This window comes from Nyctereutes procyonoides, unplaced genomic scaffold (assembly GCF_905146905.1).
Source record: "Nyctereutes procyonoides isolate TBG_1078 unplaced genomic scaffold, NYPRO_anot_genome, whole genome shotgun sequence".
Classification (NCBI taxonomy): Eukaryota; Metazoa; Chordata; class Mammalia; order Carnivora; family Canidae; genus Nyctereutes; species Nyctereutes procyonoides.
Window position 1 is genome coordinate 65,479,804 of NW_026575046.1, and position 13,709 is coordinate 65,493,512.

The 13,709-nt window shown below is 58.3% G+C and overlaps 1 protein-coding gene across 2 annotated transcripts in view; it reads right to left on the minus strand.

Moving 5' to 3' along the window:
- The window catches only part of CHST3 (carbohydrate sulfotransferase 3), a 34,979-nt gene extending 22,882 nt beyond the window's left edge, over positions 1–12,097 (minus strand). The window contains exon 1 of one of the 2 annotated variants that reach the window (XM_055325391.1): positions 12,019–12,097. The gene's annotated coding sequence lies outside the window, so the exon portion shown is untranslated. Of the gene's footprint in view, positions 1–11,620; positions 11,976–12,018 lie in introns of those variants that run through there. The other variant, XM_055325390.1, reaches the window with a different exon arrangement.
- Positions 12,098–13,709: the final 1,612 nt, after the last annotated feature.

Consider the following 13,709-nt stretch of genomic DNA (forward strand, 5'->3'; position numbering starts at 1 on the left):
CAGCCTGGATCCTTACTACCACCTTTGCCTTCATTATCCGGATGAGAGAGGAAGGTTCAGAGAAGCTCAGCTACCTGGTCAAGGTCACCCAGCAGGAGATGCAAGGCCAAGATATGAAGGGCAGGGTCTGTGACATCAGATCTCCAGCACACTGCTCTCCTGGCACTATTTATTCCTCTGCTTGCTCCATTCTTATATGTTAGAGCTAACATTTGCTATACAGAACCACATAAATATGTCAGGAAAGAAGGTGGGAAGAAGGGAAGGATGCAGAGAGGAGGGGATAGGGGAGGAGCAGGGAAGGCCAAGGTCACACTAGGTCACACCAGGAATGGCAATGGAGAAGGATGGACCTGGCTGCATGAACCCCCACACCTAGGGGACCCTGAACATGCAGTCTGGCTAAGAGGCAGCAATCTGTCCCCACAGGCCCCAGCTGCAGGCCCCAGCCCAGCCAAACAAGAGAGGGAAGTGGAGGAGAGGCAGCTGGGAGCACAGGAGATTGCCACCCTTGGCAGCTAAGGGGCCAGGATGGGGCTGTGAGGACTGAGGGATGTGGGGGCCCTTGTGTCACCTAGGTGGAGTCCAAGCTGACTGTGAGGGGGGCTGCGAAGTGGCAGCCAGCACAGCCTTCGAGGGAGCACTCACTGGCTGAGCAATGACCCCGGGCAGGGGTCACACCAACTGTCCAGGGCAGTTACTCTCGAGCTTGAGCCTCAGTTTGGAAGAGATTTCACCATACAGCTGTTTGTACCTTTCCAATTGTGGACCATGGGCATATCTTACTTAGTTTATAAAATTTAATCAAACTAAAAAAAAAACAAAAAAAAATTTAAAGCAGATCCCAGTTTCTCCTCATAGAAGTAGAGGCAAAGTTCTTTTGAGGCGGAGACTCCCATTTTAACATGCCTTTGAATTTAAGCAGCGGCAAAGCCAGCAAGGAAAATCAGGAAGCAAGGAGAAACAAGATTGTCCCTCCCATCAAACTTAACAGCCTACTTTCCCTGCAAGAAAAGGGACAAGGGTCCAGAAGTTATTGCTCTGGCTGTTAGGGGGAGTAACTGGTTTGGGTCCCCTCCCTTCTGGGTGTGGGGGGGTGGCCACCCCTGAAACCTGAGGGGTCCTGGGGGCTAAGGTGGGGGCAGTGTCAGGAGGAGCCACCCTACAGACTGTGGAACCCCGGGGGATCCCCACATATCTGTGGAGGGGGCACCTGGAGTTGTGCTAACCTGGGACTTGGGCATGCAAAAGGCGATGAGGGACCCCTGGGAATCTGGCACCTGTCGGTTGAGTCACAGGCTGAGTGAGTGATCACCTCAGCCAGGTATCTGGTGGAGGCCCTTGGTTTCCAGGCCAGGACTCAAGTGGGCCGGCTCTTCTGGTGGAAGCCGGGGGAGGGCCCCATGGCTTCCAAAGACCTCCGGAAAATAGTAACTCACAGCCCAAGGGAAATCAGAGCTTTTCTCTCCCCCCAGGGGATCGTTCTCACTGCGACAAGGGGACCCAATAACTGCACAGTGAATCTGAAATTCGAGCCTGAGAACAGAGCTGGCCTGTACCCTCGGTGGTGTCAGAGGAGAGGCTAGCTCCTCCCTCCTCCCCCGACCTCCTCGCAGAAAGAAGACTTAGAGTCTCAGTTTCCTCCCTTTCCGGCCAAAGGAGTTCAGATGAGCCAGAAAACCCCCCTAAGCCTCAGTGTCCTCACCTGGAGGATGGGGCTAACCATGCCTCCCTCGTGAGGATGGGGGGGGTGAGGACACGGGGGAGCACAGGGCAGGCCCCGACCACTCCTCCTGCCTGGGGCAGCTGGGGTGGGAGGAGCTGGGAGTCGCAGCAGCAGCTGCAGCAGCCTGGCATCCTGTGCCCGCAGACTGCGCTGAGGAAGCTGGCACTCCGCCCCTCTCTTGACTCACACTCCTTTTCCAGGTCTGGCCCACTAAAACCAGAACGGGTGCCCCCTGACCCCTGTGCTCCCTCCAGAGACGTGAGTTTCACCCCAAAAGGCCACGTCAGCAGGGTTTGCATGACCAAGAAGCTGGGTGCTCTCTGCTACCTCCCTGGAGATCCACAGTCTCCAAGAAATTCCGGGGAGTGATTCACATTGAAAGACGAAAACTCTCCTGGCACTTCCTGTCTGCACACCATTTGGCAGGCATGGTTCACACACCCTACCTCCTATGACTCTCTGGTGGCTTCATTTTGCAGCTGGATCGTGGAGTGGCTAGGAGCATAGGCACAGCTATAGTTGGGCAGTTGAGGGTTTGAATTCTGGCTGTGTGACCTTGGGCAAGTCACCTAACCTCTCTGGGCCTCAGCGCTGGCATCTGTAAAATGGGGCTACCTCGTGCAACCAGAGTGATGCGAATAAAGCACTCAGCCTGAGGATGCTTAGTACATAAAGAGCGCTCAGATACTCAACTGCACCTAGCAGGAAGGCAGAGGCCTTTAGGATCTGACATAGTGCTGGGCACACAGCTCAACCAGGCTCTACTTTTTTTTTTTTTTAAGATTTTATTTATTTATTTGACAGAGAGAGAGAGCAAGAGAGAGAGTGAGCACACAGCAGGCAGAGGGAGGAGAAGCAGGCTCCCAGCTGAGCAGGGAGCCCAATGTGGGGCTTGATTCCAGGACCCTGGGATCGTGACCTGAGCTGAAGGCAGATGCTAAACGATTGAGCCTCCCAGGCACCCCCCTCAGGCTTTACTTTTTAAAAGTGATTCCAACACTGCAATTCCCAGGGTTCCAATCAGAGACCTGGCAAGGATATACTTCTGGAAGTTCGTCATGCCCATCACCACTTCCAGAAGCTTCTGTCACAGCTGAGCTTATGAGTCAGGGGTGCGGTGCGGACCCCAGGCAGGGAAGGAAACACTGGGAAGGTAGGAAACAGCAGCTGGGGAGAAGCCAGGACAGGAAGCCGGAAAGCTGACCTGGCTCTGCTACCCAGGGTGTGAGGGTCCCTTACAGGACTTCGGGCATGAGGTCACCAGAGAACCACAGAGGGCAGACTGGCAGGTAGGCAGCAGACAGTGAGACTCAGTGATGTCATGCTTCCCCAGAATGACTCAGTGGTGCCCCTGGGCTGTGAATGGTGAGCTGTGTGCTGCGGCCTCAAGGCCTCCCTGTCTCCTTGCCCTCCGAGCACGGTTTCTCTCCTTCCCCGGTCTCCTCCTGCCCTCCCCGCCCCAGGGAGGGCCCATGACTACAGCATCCGTGCACCTCTCCTGGCTGTGCCCCTGGTGCTGCCTCTGTCACGTCTCTGCAACCTCCACATTGACAGACCTAACCGCCAGAGAGACTTGGATCTCATTCCTGCCCCCGACTCCTCCTCGCTGAGCCATCTGGGGTGGGTTAACCTGCCTCTCTGAGTCTCAGTCTCCTCATCTGCAAAACAGACACATTGCTAACAACCTTGCTGGGCTATATGGGGCTTAATGAGCCGGTCTATGAAGTACTTGGCACACAGCAGGTTCTTAGCAAATGCAAAGTATGGCATTCAAGGGCCTCTATGATCTGACCCCCACTGACTTTTGAAGCTGCATTTACTTATTTATTTATTTTAAATTTTTATTTATTTATTCATGAGGGACACAGAGAGAGAGGCAGAGACACAGGCAGAGGGAGAAGCAGGCTCCATGCAGAGAGCCTGACGTGGGACTTGATCCCATAACTCTGGGGTTATGCCCTGAGTCAAAGGTAGATGCGTAACCACTGAGCCACCCAGGCATCCCCAAGCTGCATTTATTTTAAAAACGCGAATAATAGCTCTTTCTTCTTGATGCTTCCCGTATGCGAGGCACTGCTCTAAACACTTGTATAGGGACACATTTTATTCTCATATGAGATATGAGAATACACACGTGGGGGGGGTATCGTTAGCATCTCCATTTTACAGATAACAAAACTGAGGCACAGAGAGGTGAAGCAACTCGGCCGTGGTCACACAGCAGTGAGGAGCAGGCTCCCTTCCCTCGCAAGCAGCCCGGCTCTCCAGCCTGCACCTGCAGCTACAGCTCCATCCTGCCTCATCTCTCATCTTCACACATCCTGCAAATTACAGTTCAGTCCAACTGGACTCCTCGCCATACTCTGCATTCTATCTGAACCTTCCCACCCTGTGCCTTAGCGCAGGCTCCCTCCCTGCGCACAAATGCCCACCTCATCCATGAAGCCCTCTCCAAGTCCTCCCTCATGGCCACCTGTGTTGGACTTGAGGGTGGCTATCTGTGCCCAAGTCTCCTCTCCCCTTCTAGACTGGAGGTACCTTCTGCTACCCCCAGGCCACCCTGTGCAGTGTCAGGCATGAGCGGGCATGCAGTACCTGGACAGGCAGGCCATGCCCGGGCTGAAGTACCTAATGTGTGCACCCTGGGTGGTGTGGAGGAGAACCTGGCACTCGGGGCCCCCACCACTTCTGCAAGAACAGCCCGAGGCCTGCAGCTAGAACCAGCCCCAGGAGGCAGCCTGCCAGCTGGGCCTCCTTCTCTCTGCTCAGGGGAACAGACTCAGCCACAGGAGGCCTGCATTGCCTTGGGGGGGTGAACCCCGGAGGGACTGGAGGAGCTGGAGGGGCATCTTCCACAAGGGCACAGGACTGAGAACCATTGCTGATGGGGGGCCCAGAGTGCAACCTCCCACCAGCCCACCTAATGCAAAGGGGCCTCTCAGAGGGCCTCAGGCCCATTGTCAGGATCTTGGCCCTGCCCAGTCCATAGGGTAACAACTGTGGCAGCGCACGAGCCCACGGTCCCAGTCTCCTGCTTCCACCCGGTCCCACACAAGGCTCTGGTCCGCAACGACTCCCACCACCTCCGCCCAGACTCAGACCACTCCCCAGGAGGAGCATCCCATCACACCCGCCGCTGACCTAGGCTTCCGGGGTGACCCCCACGCTGAGGCCGAAAGGCAGCTGGCCACAAGAACAGCAGAAGGATAGGCCCAGAGAGCAGGATGCGTGAGTCTGGGGAATGGGGACAGTCTGGGCCGGGGAACAGCGGGGACAGGGGGCGCTGGGGAGGGCAGGCTGGGGAAGAATGACCATCTAGGAGAAGCCACTGGCATCCTGAGCACCTCGACACCTACCCTGGTGGGGGGGCTTCTGTCTTGCTGGAGCACCCCGATCGGCCAGTTCCTCTTCGCTGGCTCAACTCCCTTCTCCAGCCATCGATGCCGCTTCCTGAGGCCGGGCCACAGCCAAGCGGAAGCAGCAACCGGCAGACGGCCGGCCTTGCCAAAGGAGCTCTGGGGCCACGGGAAGGGCCCCGTCCAGGTCAGCCCCGGGGAAGCTGGGGACTGCTCCTCTCGCCGCGGCCACGCAGGGGCACGCCTCCGCTTTGCACCTCGCAGCGGCCTGGGCGGCGGGCAAGGCCTGGGCCTGCGGGGTCTGGAACAGGGCGGCAGTGAGGCGCCTCCGTCCGAGCCTCGGGGAGCAGCGGGCTGGGCCGGGGCTTCCTGCGTGCCCCGCGGCCGGGCACCTGCACCCCGACACGCGGAAGAGGAACCTTGCGAGTGAGAAAACAGCTCCTCTCCAGAGAAAAACAAGAGAGGGGGCCTGATCTTCACGGTCACGGGTGTTTCGGTTCTTCGCCCCCCACCCAGGCTGACTTCCCCTTCCTCGCAGGTACTAGGCTTCCGCCCGGCCCGGGCTGCGGTCACAGCCGAGCCGGGGCCGCGTGCCCTAGGCGGGACTCAGTTGTGAAATTTCTTGCTGAATATTGGTGCCATCTCGGCTGGCGCGGGGGGGGGGGGGGGTGTTTTCAAAATATTTCTTCTGATAGCACTGCTTTGGCTTGGGCCCCTTAGCACTCTGCAGAATCCTGCAGATGGGGAGGCAGCTGGAGGGAAAGGGAGGAGAGGGAGGCGGGGAGGAGAGTGGGGGAGGCCGGGCCACCCCTCAGGTGGCTGTGTGGGCTCGGGCGCGCGTGAACGGGTATGCACACGCACGGGGACGGAAGCACGTCCGCCTGCAGAGGGGCTGTCAAGCCGTGGAGCCTTCTTCTGAACCAGAACGTCCCTCAGAAGCTCCATGTGTGGGGCACCTGGGTGGCTCCGTGGTTGAGCATCTGCCTTTGGCTCAGGTCATGATTCCTGGGTCCTGAGATCGAGTCCCACATCAGGGAGCCTGCTTCTCCCTCTGCCTGTGTCTCCCATGAATAAATAAGATTTAAAAAAGAAGAAGAAGAAGAAGCCCAATGTGAACAACAGACAAGGTGGGGAGAGTTCTGGAACCCCACCCTCAGCAGGCCTCTGAGGGATCCCCACTGACCTCTGGGGCTCCAGGGAACTTAGTCTGAAAACCCCTGCTGCTAAAGGAATTCCCGGCCTTCCTTGGGGAGAGTTAGTACCAACATTGTCTTAAAATAAGGAGCTGAGGGAAGATGAAATTATTTTCCTAATAAATTATCTTTTGAGTCTAGTCCTACAAATGCCACACATTCTGAGAATCAGGGCCCAGAAAGTACAAGGTGTTTGATTCCCCTCACTGACAAGTTTGTGGGTACCTCTCTGAGAAGTCTTGTGAACTTGGGTCTGAATAACTGGGGCAGAGGGTGTGTGGTGAATAATACTTGTAAACACATGCCTAGTTCTATGTACAGGCACATTTCTAAACTCCCCACAGACACTATTTCACTGACAACCCTATTACCTATGACCTATTATATCATCCCCTCTTACCTAAGGCCCAGAGAGGTTAAGTAACTTGCCCAAGGTCACATTGCTACTAAGCAGTACCACGAGTACTCTAGCTTCAGGACATGGGCTCTTAACCATTACGTAATTTGCCTTCTGGAATGAGTGTGTCCCTGTGTTTGGGTATCTATGTGTGTATGCACGCATGCACTTGTGCCTACAAATGTTTTGGTATACGGTATGTCCAGCTGTGTACTGAAATATTTGTGTGTGGGGGACATATGTGTGTGTGTATTTTAGGCCATGATGATGTGATGGTAAGTATGTAGGGATGCAGTCTCTCACCCACCAAGGCTGCAAATTAGGGGGCTCACCCCAAGTTTTCTTTCACCAGTCTGGCCGCAGTGTGACAAAAGAACTCCTTGGCCAGAGGCAGGACCCAGAGCCTCCCAGCAGTGCCTGGTCTCCAGATCCCAGAGGTTTCGGTTTGTTGATCCAGCTCGGTGCAGTCACATACAATGGAACGGCCCTAGCCACTCCCTGGGTCCCAGCCAGGAACTGCCCCCATCCAGAGCCTTCCGTCTCCCTTCTCACTAGGCGCTGGGTTTTAGAGTTCTTCAACTAAAAGCACAAAGTCCCTAAGCTATCACGAATTTGCTTCCTCCCCCGTAGACCCAGTAACTCGCGACAGCACAAGAGCTCCTTGAAACCTCTGGCATGAACTCACACCACCAGCGCCTTGCACTGATATGACCTAATCTGTTACGACTCTGGCCAAACGCAAAGAACCCTGACATTCTGGTTAGTCCTGAAAGCCCTTCAAGGTAAATGCACAGGCCTTGAGGGTTTCTTCACATGTGAGCCCCATCTTGGGCCAGGGGTCGGGGCATGAGAGGGGAAATTTAGCTTTGGTCCATCCACTCTCAACTGATGTTTAAGACGCAAAACTTCATCAGGTGCCACGAGCCTGGACAACCTCCCCCCCCCCCCCCATTCTCCATCACCAAAGTTGAACTCACCAACCGGGAGACCACCCTCTGCCTTGCTGAGTGGGGCCAAGGCCGAGAGACTTGCTCAGATGGAGCAGGGCTGAGCTGGCCCCCACATGTTCCTTCTGGTCCCAGCAGCCAGGATGCTAACCTCCCGCAGCACAAGGACAGGCCAGCAGTCTGGTCCCCTGTGTTCCCAGACTTTTGAGGCTCCCAAAGCCAAGGAGGAGGGGCTGGACAGGGAGAGGGGAGGGAGTGGGGAGCTGGTGAAAGCAGCCAGTGAGCCAGGTATAACCAAGGGAGGCCAGCACAGACCTTCCCAGGCTGGCCTCCGGGATGGCTGTTTACTTGTGGTATTTAGGAGACGCTCAACTGGGAACTGGCTTATTTATTTTCCACACTTTCCTCCAAATCCTTTTCAGAGAGTCCTCTAGAACCCCAGCGATAAATTTCTCAGGGCCCAGAGAAACCCACAGTCCTTCAGCACACAGCCATCTTTGTGGAGCAGGGAGAGAGGGGGGTGGGGGACATGCAGAGGGGAGAAGCAAGAGGGGGAAGAATGGGGGGTGGAGTTACTGGTGGCTGGGGGCTCCCATGGTCTGCCTGCCCCCTCTCTCCATGGTGGTGGATAAGGGTGGGGGGAGCAACCAGCCAGATTTGGGGCAATGGAGCCAAAGACTGAGCCTGTCTACCTCCAAGCACAGAACGAACCATCCAGCTGGCCAGGGACCACCCCACACCCAGCCGTGGAAGCCACATGCTCAGGGCAGGACAAGCAGCATTCTATCATCTATTTAGTCATCAGAGAAGAAGAGATGACATTTATGTCTTATTTCTGTTTAAGGAATGAAATGGAGAGCTGTTTTCCTCCTGCATGACTTCATGACAGGCAGAGACCTCTGTGAGTGTTTCCTCATGGCTAAGACTCCCTTGGCTGCCCCGCTGTAGGACTTCCCAGCAGAGCCTCTCGCTGGCTCGCAGCCCCTCCCTAGGCTTCACCCATCACCTGACAACGTTCCCAAGTACTTCCATGTCTCAGACAGTGGGATGGAGCCAGGGTACAAAGATGAACGTCTAGACCCTGTCCCTCGGGTGGGCAGCTTCTCCCCACACCATCTCCCAACTTCCATCCTGGACAGCATGCCCACTCCACAAGGGAGGCGGAAGAGGCTTCCAACACCTGTGGCTCAGCTCACATGGAGCTCACCCACGTGGGCTTCCTGGGGAAGGTGGGCAGGGGCCAGCTGGGTAGTGCTCACCCTCCACTGCTTGCAGCATAGCCGTGCCCCAGCTTCGTGACCTTGGGCATTCACAGCACCTCTCTGAGCCTCATGTCCTCATCTGTAAAGTGGGGACAATAACCACTGTCCCTCTGTGCGGCATGTGTGGGAAAGCTCAGGCTCGGGACCAGCTGAGCCATACATTATCATGCCTCACCCATCTCTCCTGGGGACCAGAAGCCACCCCAGAGCACATGGCAGGTGTGGGAAGGGCAGCCACAACATGTTCCTTTACATTCACCAGGAAGGAGGCGGCAGGTGAGGGTTGATTTCCATGTATAACAGATTGCCACTCTGATGACAGCCGAAAAAAGAAAGGAATATAGTAATCCACTTGAGGATGTTTACCTGGCAATTTCTCCCAAACCCAAACTTACAACTTGTATGGTCTAAAGTAGCAGCTTTCTCCCCACTTCTGGGGTAAGCAGCAAATCATCTCTCAATAGAATTACTGCAAAATCTCTCTCAATCACTTCCAAATCTCTATCATTTCCTGACTCCCGTTCTACATGGAAGGTTCTAGCAGCTTGGAGCCACCCAGATTTTGATTTCCCATGGCCAGTGGTGTAACCCAATCTGGGCAGAGTGTGTGGGAAAAGGACTGCAGTCAGAGGCCCCAGGACCATGTTCACAAGTGTTCGTAAGAAGCCAGTGTTGCTTCTTTGTTGCCATGGAGAACCCGTAGGGACCTTAGAGATAGCCTGGCATGGTGGAGACAGCATGCTTCCAGAGTTAGACTGTCCAGGTTCAAATCCCAGCTTTGTTTCTTATCAGCCGTGTGGCTTTGAAAAGTTATTTAACTGTTCTTCCTAATCTGCAGAACAGCCATAAAATGCTAACTTCATAGGGATGTAGGGCTTAATGAGATAAAAGAAGATGCACAGAAGACACAAGGTGGGAAGGTGATATGGGGAAGGGACTGGCTGCAGCATTCCACCTGAAATTGGAGGTGGCCAAGTCCTGGTCACTCCCTCCCTCTCTCACCTGGGGCCACAGTTCTGGTGCCTCCCACATACTTTGGTGATTTCAGCACTGAGACCATTTAGAAGCTTGAAATGCAGACTCTACCAAGTCACAAAGGGGCAGGGAATGACACATATCCTTGTGATTCCATGGCCAGGTTGTCTCCTATCCTTGCACGCTCTCAATCCCAGGCCGACAGGGAATCACTCCCAAGACTGTTTGTAATCCTAGTTCCAGGGACATGAGATGTTTCAGCTTCTCTGGGAAACTCTTGCCATCTGGCACAGAGGAAACTGCCCGCTGCTCAGTACAGGGACTCTGACTACCCTTCCACCTGCTGCCTCTACAGGGTCAAGCCCTTGCTGGACGACACAGCCCCTAGGCCCTTCATGAGACCCATTTCCAGCCAGGCCCGCAAGAGCCAGGAAGAAACGCCCAACACCATCCCCTGCTTAGCCAGATGTAGAAACGGAAACTTCCCCGCTGTCCCTCTTAGGGGAACACAGGTCAATGATGAGATCCAAGTCTCCAGTGCCAGCCCACATGGCACAGTGGGACATGCTGCTTGGGCCACTTCTCCAGACAAATCAGGCAGGGCTCCCCGGAACCACTCAGGGCCCCCTCCTCTGCAGGAAGACCAATTCCAACCCAGCCGAGGCCACCAGGGTCGGCTCATAGTGAGTCCTTAGCAAATATGAATTATTGGCGTCATTCATCATCCAACAACTACTTAGAGTACCCACTATGTGCCCAGCACTGGGCTCGGATCAGGACAATCCTTGAGACATCCTGGGGCCCCAGCACACCAGGGCATCTGAAAACAAACACAGCTTCAGGTGCAGTGAGAATAAATAGGGCTTCCCCACTGCCCTGGTTTCTCCGGGACCTTGGGAGTCTTAAACATCCTGCACCCGGGGTTTACACACACACACGCGCACACACACACACACACACGCGCGCGCACACACACACACCCAGGGCTGGAATCTCCTCCGCTGCTGGTCCTCCTGGAAGTCCCTCGGAGGAAGCACATCCGCTGGGTGTGTGTGTGTGTGTGTGTGTGTGTAAATCTGTGTGCTTTCCTCGCAGGCCCAGTCACTGTCAGCACCCAGCAGAGCCCGGCACACCAGTCCGAGTTTGTGAATCACTCCCTCCTCCCTCCCGCCTGCCCCGCCCCGCCCCGCCCCGCCCCGCCCCCGGAAGGGCTGCGCACACCCAGACACATCACCAACACGCCGCGGGGCCACGCCTGACTCGCTCCTGATGGCCCCCGAGTCCGCGGCAGTGTCCGCTTCCCCCTCCCCTACTTGGAGCCTCGAGGTGCCGGCCCCGACCTTCAAAGACAAGACAGCCCTTCCCGGGCCCGTCGCTCTTCGGGGCTCCTCGCAGGAGGGCTGCGGGGGCCGCAGACAAAGACCGTGGGTGTCCCTGGGGGCGGCGGGCGAGCTTGCTCTAAAGGTCCCGGCCCCGGCGCCCCCGGAATCGCCGCTCCCCGCCCCGCGTGCGCCCGGTTGGCGCGGCGGCAGCCCCGGGCGACCACGAGCTGCGGGACCTGGCAGCCGCGGGGCGGGGCGGGCCGGCTCGGGGTCGCGGGTGCCCGCGCGGAGAGGGCCGGGGCCGGGGGCGCCCTCCCGCGCCGCCCCGCCCGCCCCGCCCCTGTTCCTCCGGAGTTCGGCGGCCGCCCGGGCCGCGGAGGGGGGGGGCGCGCGGCCTCGGCCGGGCCGGGAGGCGGCTCCGGGACGCGGGCGCCCTACTTACCGCGGCCGCCGAGCCTCCTCCGGCGGGGGCGGGTCCGCCTGTGCGCTGGGCTCCGGCGCCGCAGCATCCGCTCGCGACTTGGCCCCCTCGGCGCAGACCGCGCGGGGCGGCTCGGCGGCTCCGGGGCCCGCGGCCCGGGTCTGCGCCCCCCGGGAGGCGGCGGGGGGAGGGGAGGGGAGGGGAGCGGGGAGGAGGCGCGGCCGGGCGCACGCCGAGCGGGAAGCGGCGCCAGGAGGGCGCCGTCCTGCGCGGCGAGGAGCGAGCGGTGCTGCCCGGCGCCCTCCTCGCTCGGGCCCGAGCCGGCGGACGGCCCGCGGCGGCGGCTTCCTGCACCGCGTCCAAGGAGCCCCGGGTCCCCCCCTCCTCCCCCTCCCCCTCCTCCTCCTCTCCGTCCTCACCCCACCCAGCTGCCAGCCCAGCGCGCCCGGCAACTTGGGAGCCGTTGGCGAAGTTGGCGCAGCTCGGACTGCGCGCCGGCCGGGCCTCCGGGTGGAAGGAGGGGAGGGGAGGGGAGGGGAGGGGAGGGGAGGGGAGGGGAGGGGAGGGAGGAGCCGAGCGGGGCGGGAGGGGGCCACCCCGCCCCCGGGGAGCCGCGCGCTCCGGGACCCCCTCCGTGGGCCTTTGTTCCGGGCGCTGCGCGGCGGCCCGCCCTCCCCGGGGGCTCGCCGGGGGGCCGCTCGCATCCCCGCACCCCTCCCGGGGAGGCGGGGAGCAGCTCCCGGCCCGGGGTGGGTAGTAGGTGAGCGGAGAGGCGGCTCCTCGCCGCCGGAGCCTCCCTCTGCCCGGAGATCTCTCGGCTGCGCTGTCTCTCTGCCCGCGGCCAGACGGGGGGGGGGGGGGGGGGCGGGGGGTCCCAGGGACGGTCCCTCGCGCCTTCAAAGACCACAGCGCACCCTCTGGGCGGCCACGGGCCACCCAGCCGCCCTCCCGCCGTCTCGCGCCTCCACGCAGGAGTTCCTGTAGCGCGACCCCCCCCCAGCCGACCCCCGGGGAGCGAGGAGGGAGCGGGGTCCACGGGCTCCACCCGAGCTCGGGACCGCTTGGCTCCCACGCGTGGGGCAGTGCCCGGTTAGGCAGCGCCGGCCCCTGGGTTCGAGGCCAACCCCGCCAGGAGCCTGGGGAAGCGCTGGGAACGGGAGGACACAGTGCGACTCCCCGTCAGCTGCCCCATCCTGGCCTGTGCCCTGGCCTCCGCGGGCTTTGATTGGGGCTGCCCAGGCTTTTCTGCTTTTCTTCTGAGTCTTCTCAGCGCTCAGCGTCGGGAGCTAATCCAGGCCTCTTTGGGACAGTGGTCCTGGCATTTTAGGGAATGATATAGGGTTTAGAACAAGAAGTCCCTTCCTGTTCAGGAGAAATAGGAAAATCCAAAAAAGTAAAAAAAAAAAAAACCTCAACATCTGCACTTTGCCTCCCTTGTCATTTTTCGACATTAGTAGAAAAGAAACCCAAAGGGAACAGAACAGGGCCCAGGCGTTGGGGGTGGAGGGTGGGGACATCGGTAGGTGAGAGTCCTCACAGGTGGGGGAAGTCGGAAGTCCCTGTTCATTACCTGGGTCAGAACCAGCCCAAGCTGCCACCTGGACTGTGGGCTGGAGGGGACCCAACCAAAGTGCTCCAGACTGTGAAGCGAGGCTTTGGTGAGAGGCTTTGATGTTTCTTTTGGCAGAAAACCCCAACTGGGTGCCTCAGTTCTATTATTAACAGTTCTGTAACCTGCTCTAGGGGACTAGAAATTTGGTGAGAACTGACACCGTAAGTCACCTCCTAGGTAAGCATTCCGAGGCCCTCTGCACATCTCCTGCAGCCCTGGCTGCCCTGGCTGTGTCCACAGGGCACGGGCCTCTGCTCTAGAATCGGTCTCCATGCTCTCCAAACAGTTCCCGGAGCGAGTGGGTCTCTCCAGACTCCAATCATCTCTCCTCTGAAGGGGTGGCCTCATTGGAGCCCCACAGAACTGTCCACAAGTTACATTTAGCCGCACCTGCTGGCCTTATAAGGGAGATCTTCCGATCAGACGCATGGAGTCTGGGATTTTATTGCCAGAATTTTGTAAGCATCTCAGGGACACAAAGACTAAAACCTAGGACTG